The sequence below is a fragment of the Pinus tabuliformis genome, chromosome 3_1 (genome assembly GCF_031772625.1).
Source record: "Pinus tabuliformis cultivar Carrire ecotype Pingquan chromosome 3_1, CPIR1, whole genome shotgun sequence".
Classification (NCBI taxonomy): Eukaryota; Viridiplantae; Streptophyta; class Pinopsida; order Pinales; family Pinaceae; genus Pinus; species Pinus tabuliformis.
Genome location: NC_142301.1, coordinates 740983179 through 740994247, shown reverse-complemented (window position 1 = coordinate 740994247; position 11069 = coordinate 740983179). Strand labels below are relative to the sequence as shown.

General features: G+C 36.0%; 1 long non-coding RNA gene across 12 annotated transcripts; it reads left to right on the top strand.

The window, feature by feature from the left end:
* The first annotated feature begins 2407 nt into the window (after positions 1–2407).
* LOC149189477 (uncharacterized) lies at positions 2408–4229 on the top strand. 12 transcript variants are annotated; one of them, XR_016256374.1, is made up of 7 exons: positions 2408–2572; positions 2714–2824; positions 3196–3223; positions 3546–3637; positions 3783–3853; positions 3988–4061; positions 4153–4229. It is a non-coding gene; the product is annotated as an uncharacterized LOC149189477 (long non-coding RNA). The 12 variants fall into 12 exon arrangements; XR_016256375.1 differs by having other exon boundaries at positions 3985–4061; XR_016256376.1 differs by lacking the exon at positions 3783–3853 and having other exon boundaries at positions 2409–2572; positions 3965–4061.
* Positions 4230–11069: the final 6840 nt, after the last annotated feature.

The following is an 11069-nucleotide window of genomic DNA, read 5'->3' as shown; positions in this document are numbered from 1 at the left end:
TGAGGGATAGTTTTAGTGGCTGAGTTGTGTGAAGTACAAGAAAGTTGTTGAGGGTGGTTTAGTTCGTAGATTGGTTGTCTATTTGTGAGTATTATGGATCTTACTCTATGTTTTCATAGAGTTAGATTGCCAAAATTGCAATCAATTAATTTACTTAAGATGCCATCCTCAAATTAAGAATAAGTGTTTAGTAAATTTCCCAAAAAATGTGCATTCCTTCATTAAAAATAATTAAAACATAAAATCTAGTATGATGCCACTTTCATCTTTTATTTAATATTTCTACTCTTTATTACATTGGTTTCTATTATTATATGTGGCATGGTATTACATATTCAATTTTGTTTTGACTACGTATAGTTTGTAACCTAAAATTTCTCCATTTTATCCATAGTTTAACACTAAGAATTGAATTTTTGTTATTTATTATTATTTCTTTTCAATTTATTTATTTGTAAGGTGATTAGGTGATGTCATATTATGGGTTTTTAGTAACTTCTAATCTATTAGTTACTTTTTTGTTTTATTTAACTTTTTGATTTTGATTTTTCCCTTTTTCTATTATTTCTATTTTCATGAATTATAAGTTTTGTTGTTGCTGCATATTTTCAATTTAAGGATATATATATATATATATATATATAACAATATTAGGTGATTGGCATTCAACAGTACAATATTTTATTTGTCGTTTTATTTTTGTGATTTATTATTTTTTAATTTAATTAAGTTATGTTTTTTACAAAATCATGCATTCTAGTTTTTACAATTTTTTATTATTATTATTTTCTTTTTTTATTATTAATTAGTTATTTAAATATATAATTTTATTTTATTGCCTCATACACACTACACACTAGAAAACAAAATCATATAATTTTTAAATATTTTATAATGTTACTCATTAAAATAAGGCATATATATATATATATATACTCACCTTCTAAATAGTTATGCATATAATTTTAATCATAATTTGATGGTTTAATCTTTGGAGAAATTAAATCATTTTATTCAACATTTATATTTGTAATAGTTATGCATATAATTTTAATCATAATTTCATGGTTTAATTTTTGTACAGATTAAATCATTTTTATATCTTTTGCATTAATGTTATGGTAAATAGTTAAGGCTTTAACTATGGAGACAATTCATATCTATATATATTTATTAAGATTTTTATTTATTGGTGTGAATTTATTAATTATTATTCAAGTAAATTTGACTTAATTTTAGCGACAAGTAATTTTTTTTAGATATTTGAATTCATGAAGTGTTTTCGTGGGCGCGTTAAAATTTGAAATATGAAATATCAAACACGAAGTGTTTTCGGGGGCGCGTTAAAATTTGAAATATCAAATATCAAATTGAATGCAGCACACTGTACGTATCACTCCGGCAGGACAGTGGTGGTGACGGTTCCTGTTCGTTGTCAGACCTCCCCGAGATGAAAACGTACCTCAGGGAAATTGGAGCCGCCGGAAAATTTGAGACCCCATCATCTTTGCCATAAGCCATCATCCATAGCAATGTCACATTCATCTCTAAAAGGTCGCATTACAGAGTACTCCATACGAAAATGTTTTTTCAATTGACATTCAGCATGTTCTCTTCACATCAAGTAATATGTAAAGAGAATACGAGATTGATGTAACAACAATGTTCTGTGTGGGTGTTTACGTGTCATATGTTGATGCAAGGACCGATTTCTCTGGACATACTCTTAGCAAACTGCAGGTACAAATGTAGGCACGTGCGATCATTTAATCGGTATACTCTCCGTAGGTACGAATTCTGTCCAGGCACGCATTCGATCATTTCTAAGTTTATCCGCTTTATGTGCATTAGATCCCGTGAAATACAGTGGAGACAAGGATGCCCTGTGCGTTTGCATCCTTTGTCTCGGCATTTATGTTTTATTTTGATGGATGGAGCCGTCATAATTGTTAAGAAAGATTAAATAGTTATTATTTATTATTATACCGGCAATAGTTGTTTTATGATCTTATTGAGATAGATCGTTTGCGCCTTGTAACATATTTTTTGGAAGTGGTTAATTATTTAAAACATGTAAAAGAAGTTAAGAGAGCGTCGAGACGGTGCAGCCACACACCCCCAGCCATCTGTAGATCCAAGCCTCGGAAATCATGGGGGTCGCCTCTACACAGGAAGTCCTCAGCAACCACCAATAGCTACCAACCCACCCAACAGAGGTACCCACCTGTCTGCTTATTAGCTGGTCTCTCACTGGACCACCTCCATCAGGGGAACCCACCTGTCTGTTTATCAGCTGCTCTCTCACTGGACACCCGGCGTTCCTCATGCTCCGGTTGCTGTCGTTTTTCCAAGTGCCACTGTCAAGCTGAATCACGTCTCTGCTGCTACATGGCCACCTTCTGGCGGAAATCACAGCCCATCTATATATCCCCATTCTAAGGCATCCTTTTGGTTTTCCTCTTCCAGCCTCTCCCGGCTGGAAGCCATATTTTCTGCCTCCCTGTTGCTCCTGTTTCGTTCATGGTGGTGTCTGGCCTCGGCTCTCCGTCTCGGGCGCGCCCGCGGCCTCCTGGTACGTATCTGATTATCATACGCTTTAATTTATGCCGTTTTGATATGGGAATGTATCTTTTCGTCTTTGCGCTCTGTTCATGATTAGAGTTTTTTATCTGTCCTAACTCTCGTTAAGCTGATTACTATATACTCATCTTAGCTGACTGTGGTGGGGAGGTTTTTGCCTCACGGGTAAGAAATAGGAGTTGCCGTGAAATACAGTGGAGACAAGGATGCCCTACGCAAGGGGCTGACATCATAGAAAATCAAGGTATCCCCCTGTGCGTTTGCATCCTTTGTCTCGGCATTTATGTTTTATTTTGATGGATGGAGCCGTCATAATTGTTAAGAAAGATTAAATAGTTATTATTTATTATTATACCGGCAATAGTTGTTTTATGATCTTATTGATATAGATCGTTTGCGCCTTCTAACATATTTTTTGGAAGTGGTTAATTATTTAAAACATGTAAAAGAAGTTAAGAGAGTTATGCCACAACGAATTGAAGATGACGACATGTGGTTTCTTTTGGTTCATCTAAGTCGTGATTTTATCTCCTACTCTCCGTCTCACAAATGGTTTGCTGTCAAATTGCAGGAGAAAGAACCAAAAGTACTTACTCGTTTGCAGTTGAATTGCAGGAGAAAGTGTGAAGAATACTTTGCGTAGGTAAAAGAGGACATGATGCCTTTAATACTTATTTTGTCAGTGAATTCAAGGAGAGTGCGGATAGGGTATCAGATCATATCGTCTTTGTAGTTTACATGAGGTACTTTCATATGTGCAGTTGGCCGTTTTCATACATTTTCCATTTAGGTAAAACCGCTAACCCTGTAAAAGGTGCGGTTAATCTAGTGAATAAGTCTTGCTAAATTAAAGTAAATAATTATTTAGAGATAAGTTCCGCCAATTTGACTAAAAAGCAAGCTTCGCTGGAAGTTGCTTACCTGTGTGTTTGCGTTGTTTACTTGGGGGATTTGGTTTGTTGCAGGATGTACAAAAAAACGGAAGAACGACCGGTAGAGGTGAAATTCGTTGGAGTGGAGGAGCTTTATAGATGATTTTCCTTGATGCGTTTTATTTGTAAGAGTGTTTCATTGTCTTGGAGAGGTTAAACCTTTTTGAATACCATCCGGGCTCTGGTCCAGCAGGTTTCCGATCCCATTCTGGTTTTCGGGTTCAGATTCCGAATAATACGTGGATAAAAATTCCGATGATTCTGTTCCAGGGCTCTGGGTTCGAATGATTCCCATTCTAATTTAGATAAATACTCCGATGATTTTTATATCGAGGTTTCAGGTTATTGGTTATTTTGGTCATAGGTTAAAACTTTTTATTGATTATTTCGATTTCAAGGTGACGATTTATATAGCATTGCATGATTTTTGTCTTGTTTTGATTTATGGATAGAAATGAGCTCTGGTTTGCAGCAGGTTATTAAGGGTCAGGGATCGATGATTCAAGGAATGTTGTTTCAACTTAACAGTTCTCCAATTTTTTCCCCTGGGTGGGTTTGCTTCTTTGTTTGGTTTTCTTATCATTCATATATAAACAGAATGATTCTAGCCATTGATTGTTTTTTCAATCTTTGCTTGCAGTCTTTGGAGAGATGAGAGAACATGCCGGAGAAGGGGAGACAATAAAGCATACGACCAAACTACCTGTCTCAACCAGGTGGATACGCCTTCCTTCATATTCTCTGTTTGTTATTCTAAAAAAAATAGTAAACCCTAGCTAACGCCAGAGGTTATATGGTTATTCTCTATATTGCCAGTTCTCTATTAAATTAGATGATGCTCAAAATTATTATTTAGAAATTTGTTTTCTGAAATTTCAGTAAATGAATTACATGACACTAGAAGCAGCGTTTCCTATAAGCAAAATGATTATAGATGGTTACACTCACATTGATGTTATTTACTACGTATGTCAAATTTCATGTTGCTCCTTATTTTTGGGGATTGTTTTCAAGAAGATTCCTTGATGTCATGTTTTGGATAACATGAGTTGGTGCTGCTCTGTGTCGAAGCATGCTTCTCTTGGATTATGTTATTAAGGTTTATCTTGGATTATGTTGTGCATTGGGAGAACTAGATTCCATTTGAACTTCCAAACATACTACTATTGTAAATTCATCTTTGCTCTAGGTATTTACTCATAGTTATAACTATTCATAGGGTTAAGAATGTGTTTTTTTCACAATTAAAACACGTATTTCTAAAGAGATTCCAGTTATGATTATCAATTGGATGGGGTATTATATCGTTCAAGTGTTTAAAAGTATCGTCAAAAGGATACCTATTATTTTTTTTGGGAAAGAAATTTTATTTAGAGAATTTTAGACGAGTTATCATATTAACAAGTATTATCCAATTGTAGGAATCATGAGATGAAATATGGATACCAAATGTTGTAATGCCTTTCCAAATTCGCTTCGATCTCATACTTTAATTTTGTATTTTTATGGCATAATGCCTTTCCAAATTCGCTTCGATCTCATACTTTAATTTTGTATTTTTATGGCAAAGCATATGTGAATTTCACTAAACCATTTTAATATCATACTTTGGTAGCATATGTGAAGTTCTCTAAACCATTTTAATATAATACTTTGGTTTTGTGACTTCATTTGGAAACTAGAATAGAACATTTTCACAATAACTTGAGCATAGAGATTGTATTTTGGTCAAAGGCATTCCCATGTAAAGGAAAATAGAAAAAATGCTAATAAAATTACATTACACTAGAATTTTATTACATTACACTAGAATATCATTTCAAAATATTGCAAATGAGATCCACAAATATTGCTGAAGCTTGCATAGTGCATATTCTATATATTGATCATACCAATTCAATTGGAGATGGAAGTATTTTCCAATCACAAGAGAGTTGAAATTAGTGTTACTTGGGAGCGGGAGTGAAGGCGGGGAGCGGAGAGCTGGAGCTTTCAAAAGCTCCCAGTTTGGGACCGAATCCCGGAGCTTTTTATATATATATATATATATATATATATATATCTTTTATATTTCGATACATATATGTCAACAAAAACATATAGAATGATGAATTAGATATAAAAAAAGATAGATTGATCATTGAACCGTATAACATCAATCATCTAGAAGTTATAATCTTCATCAACCACGTCCACAAGTTAGTAACATACATTTTACAACATTTTGAGTCTCGTGAATCATGATTCATCAATCTTAAAATTTCAACTTCAAGCTTTCAAAATTGAAATTCAATATATAACATTTATCATCATTGATCACCAAAGTTGTACTTGTAAGCTAAGTTTAACCATTACAAGAAATAATATCTAACATGAAATGAAATGTTATAAAATGAATTATGAAATGAAATGAAACAACTTTCACGAAGCATCATATTTATAATTCAGAATCATTACCAATGAGTTATAATTGCCAACTTCAAACTTCAAACTTAAATTGTCACAGTCATATATTGTTTACAAAAAATATCATTATGATATGAAAGAGTCAAGACTCAACAGTTATGAAAACTAATAGAAACTATAAAAGACAAGTAAACTGTAAATCTATTATCTACTACTACATGTGGTCCTTGCCATGAGAAGTGTCTAATGTATGAGCAGGTCGTGGTGGTCTTCTAAGAGTCTCCCGCATAGACCGACGACTAGAACTAGAAGGCACATGCCCATCCACATGAGGGTGTAGATGGAGGTGGCGACAACAAAGGAGCAAGACTCGGAACTTGAGCACTGCTACTGGATGGTGGAGGTGGCATGGTGGTTGCTTCATCTTCCTCTCTTATAAGTTCCTCTTCTAGTTCTTCAAGATGTATAGTGCCATCCTCCAAATTATCATCCTCTGGGTGGTTGTCCCAAATTTTATATGTTGGATCCTCATAAGCTCGATTACAGTAATGACTCAACAACTTCAAGTTGTAGTGCACATAAACCAAGCTTTTTGCCTGGTTTTCATTGAGTCTGTTTCTTTTCACATTATGTATGAAGTTGTAGGTGCTCCAACACCTCTTTGCAGAAGAAGTATTTACAACCTGTGAGAGAACTTTTTTTTTCCAATTTTGGAAAAAGTTCATGGCTGCCATATGATTCCCACCATGTGAGAGCATGAAATCTGTCTCCATCTTCCATTGCATGAAAGGTACCAAACAAACCAGTCCAACTGAAGTATCTGCCTATTTCAATATCCACACTAGCGCATTCCTCCCTGTCAGTTATCACCTTTTCCAATGCTTCCAAATATCCTTTAGATACCTCTTCATCTATATGGGGTTTGGTCTTAACCCCACCACCTGGTGCAGGTTGGCCCAACCAAGATGTAGAGTAGTATCTTGGCGCAAGGATATATGCCAAGCAATGTAGTGGAACATTAAGTTTATCCCACCGTACACACACACAATCGCGAATTAGTTTGTACAAGTTGGGATCATTGTTATGAACAATATCTTTTATTTGACCCAACATGGAATCCATTTGCTCATACACCTCGCCAATCACTGGTTTATCTGTATCTGCAAACCGAATCATGTGATAAATGGGCTTGGTGAAATCCAATACTTGCCTCACACGTGCCCAAAACATACCATCAAGAGCAACATCCTTCACCAATTCAAAACCTTGCCCGTCAGTTGCATTTGTAGCCCTTTCCTTTAATACCTGCCAGTGTGGACTTGATATTGTGCTAGCCAATGACTCTCTTACCTTCAAAAGGCACCTGAAGGTGAGGTAATAGCTACCAAATCTAGTCCTCGCAATCTTCAACAACTCTAATCTTGAGTGACTGTGGAAAAGGCCATGGGTATTGCTATGATTTGTAATAAATTTTATCATTTGTTTGCCTTTCTTGTACAAATCACCAATCCATTTGTAATGTTCGTTTTTGTTCTTAACAATATCATGCATCAAAAGGTTCATTGTGTGAACCAAACACCTAGACCAAAATATGTTAGGGTATTTATCCTCAATAATTGCTCTCGCTGCCTTACAATTAGGAGCATTATCAGCGATGACTTGGATGACATTGTATGGCCCAATACGGTCAATTGTTTCAAGTAATGGTTCTGCAATGTTGATGGCGGTCTTGAACTTGTCTGAGTAATCATATGTTGAAAGAAAGATGGCACCACTAACAGACACAGCAAGAACACTTATCAATGGCTTGCCTTTTACATTTTTCCATCCATCAGATACAATGGACACCCCATGGTCCGTCCAAGAACTTGTCATTATATTCAAAGAATGTGATATTTTTGCTTTTTCATGATCTAAGTCCAACAGTTCTTGCCTTGTTATACCTAGGGCTCTTGTATCCTTTAGGGGCATCATTTATGGCAAAAACCATTTCGTGCCAATAAGGTGAGCGAAGAACATTGAATGGTATCCCACATGCATAGAGAAACTTGTAAACTTTTGAATCCACATCATCCCTACACCCTTCATCAAGGAAACTTGATATAGTTCTACGCCTTAAACCTGGTGACCCTGTGCCTCCATATCCACTACGTTGGGAGGATGCTGAAGGAGTTCTCTGTGCATGTGATTGTGAGCTCGGTTCAAAGAAACCCTTAGATTTTTTAGATTTGCATTGGGCTTCCTCCTCTTCCCTTGTGTATTTGGCTCTATCTGTTGTTGACACACATGTACAAGTTTTGATTCCTATTTGTTTATCTCCATCCCATGGCATTTTCCCGCAGAGGTGTTTTCTGGCACGGGTGCATGAACCTGTGTAATTATTGTTGCAATGGGGGCAATGAAATTTAGTGGTTTTACCCGCTTTCCCTGCTTCAGGCCTGTTAACATATTTCCACAATGGGGTTTGGTCTTGTTTAGTTTTTTGAGCCGACTCATGTTCACTCTCCTCCAGCTCCTCCTCACCGGGGTTTTCATAAAATCCACTATGTCCCCCTTCTTCATGCCTTTCTTCATTTTTAAACCTCATTTTTCTACTCTCCAGCACCATAATAACCAAAAAAGGAACCAAGAAGAAGAAAATGCCAAGAAATATAACCATGATGTTTGAAATTTGAAGTTTTGAATCTGTAAAATTAAAAAAAATGGAATGGGAATGGGAATGGCAAATAGAGAAAAATTTATTTATTTATTTAGAAAGTAGGAATAATTTAATAAACATTAAAAAAAAATTGCTAGACTTTCTATTCAATATTTTAGAGCGATGAGCCTACCTCAAATGCATCCAATTTCCCCTTGCTCCTTGCTCTCTCTCAGTCTCACTCTCTCCTTGCTCCTTAGTTCTCACTCTCACCCTCTCAATCTCTCTCTCTCAATCTCAATTACGCTCTAACTCTCACAATGATAATGAAACCTTCTTACCCTCCCTCCCTCAATTTATAACAAAAAACGATTTTGTTTGTTTGTTTGTTTTTGTTTTTTGTCTTCTTTTTGTTATTGTTGTTGTTGTTTTTTTTTTTTTTTTTTTTTTAATTTGTTCGTCTTTGTTTAATTTATTTGTTGTTTGTTTATTGTTTTGTTTTTTGTTTTGTTGTTGTTGTGTTTCTAATTTTTTTTTGTTTTTAATGTTTTTGTTTCTTTGTTTGTGTAGTTGGCCTGCGACATTCGCTCCCGCCCGTTGTTTTAGTCGCTCCGGGAGCGAATTTTTTTTATAACCCAGGAGCGGTCAGGGTTATAAAATTCGCTCCCGAAGCGACGGGAGCAATGCTCCCTTATTAGCTCCCCAAAATGGCAGGGAATGCACTCCCGAAATCGATCCCTCTCGGGAGCGATTTTGAGAGTGCTCTCCCTCCCTCAATTTATAACAAAAAACGATTTTGTTTGTTTGCTTTTGTCTTTGATTTTGTTTTTTGTCTTCTTTTTGTTATTGTTGTTGTCTTTTTTCTTTCTTTGTTTTTTAATTTGTTCGTCTTTGTTTAATTTATTTGTTGTTTGTTTATTGTTTTCTTTGTTTTGTTTTTTGTTTTGTTGTTGTTGTGTTTTTTAAATTTATTTTGTTTTTAATATTTTTGTTTCTTTGTTTGTGTAGTTGGCCTGCGACGTTCGCTCCCGCCCATCGTTTTAGTCGCTCCGGGAGCAAATTTTTTTTTATGACCCAGGAGCGGTCAGGGTTATAAAATTCGCTCTCGAAGCGACGGGAGCAATGCTCCCTTATTATTTCCCCAAAATGGCAGGGAATGCGCCCCCGAAATCGATCCCTCTCGGGAGCGATTTCGAGAGTGCGCTCCTGACTCATTCCCGCCCAGAGCGTGGATTGGGAGCGGGATCGAGGGGGTGGGTGCTCCCCCGCAACACTGGTTGAAATTTATAGCTTCAATTACGATGTAACTTCAAATTCTTGCATAGGTGTTTTTCTTGGAATCATGTGCATAGCCATAACAAATACATTTTCTTTTGTAATAAATGATCTCGTTACTCTCCAATCCATGGAAATTATGCAATATTAGTTTGTTTTTCTACGAGGTCTCCAAATCTATCTGGAGTATGGCTCCCTTTTTCCAGCTCTATGGATTGTTTCTAAAGGAGGATGAGTTGTGATGGAAAAGGATGTGTGTAAAATTATGGTATGTTATATGCTTAGAGCAGTTTACTTCTTTTCTTCTAATTAGCCATAGATTAGCAATCACATATACATTAAGTAAAGTGCAGATAGAACATTAAACGATCAACAAAAAACAAGCCAAGACAAGAGGCACAAGATGTGGCGGCTAGCCAAGGACAAACCCCATTGCAGGGAAACCCTTTGATCAAATCTTCTTTTATCTTCAATAGTTCAGTAGAGAGAAATAGTACAAAAGCAGAATTTTATAATTTTATATCAGCAGCAACAAACCCTAGATCAACAAAGTAAAACTTGGTCAAACGAGTTGAAATTGACCTCCAATATGCTTGGTCAATTTCCGCTAAACTAGCCCTCGAACAACTTGAAGAAATAGCCCTTGAACAACCCTAAAAGCACAATCAAATTGTTGTTGACCAAAGTCAACTTGTTGCCCAAAACTAGGGCAATCAACGCTTGTCAAACTTGTGGACAGATTGCCTCGATTTTTGTGCCAAAATATGCGGCCTGCTTAGGAGAGGCAACCACACAAAAACTGCACCCTTGATGAGTCAATGCTTCGTTAATGCAAGTCAAAGAGACCTTCAGCAGCTTTTGTGTCCTCCTTTCAGCGTCCTCCTTGCCCTAATGCCTCCTCCTTCTCACGTGTGAATTGCTCCTTGTATAACCCAAAGCTAAGGAGAGAGAGAGAATACTGAGTGAGATGAGATGATGAGAAAATGAATCAACCTCTCTTGTATTTATATGATTAACTGGGCATGTGTGCCATACATTTAACTATTGGCCGACCTTGACAATTTGTCAAGTAAATACAAATAAATTCATATCTCCATAAATACTTGTTGGAATCAGATGATCTTTAGATCAATCCTACACCTCTCGACAAGAGGAATCTAGGAAAAATATCAGTTTCCATAAATGAGGTGACCCACATGGAGTTTGGCCCTAGTTGCCAATTTTAATAGTCCCTCTCA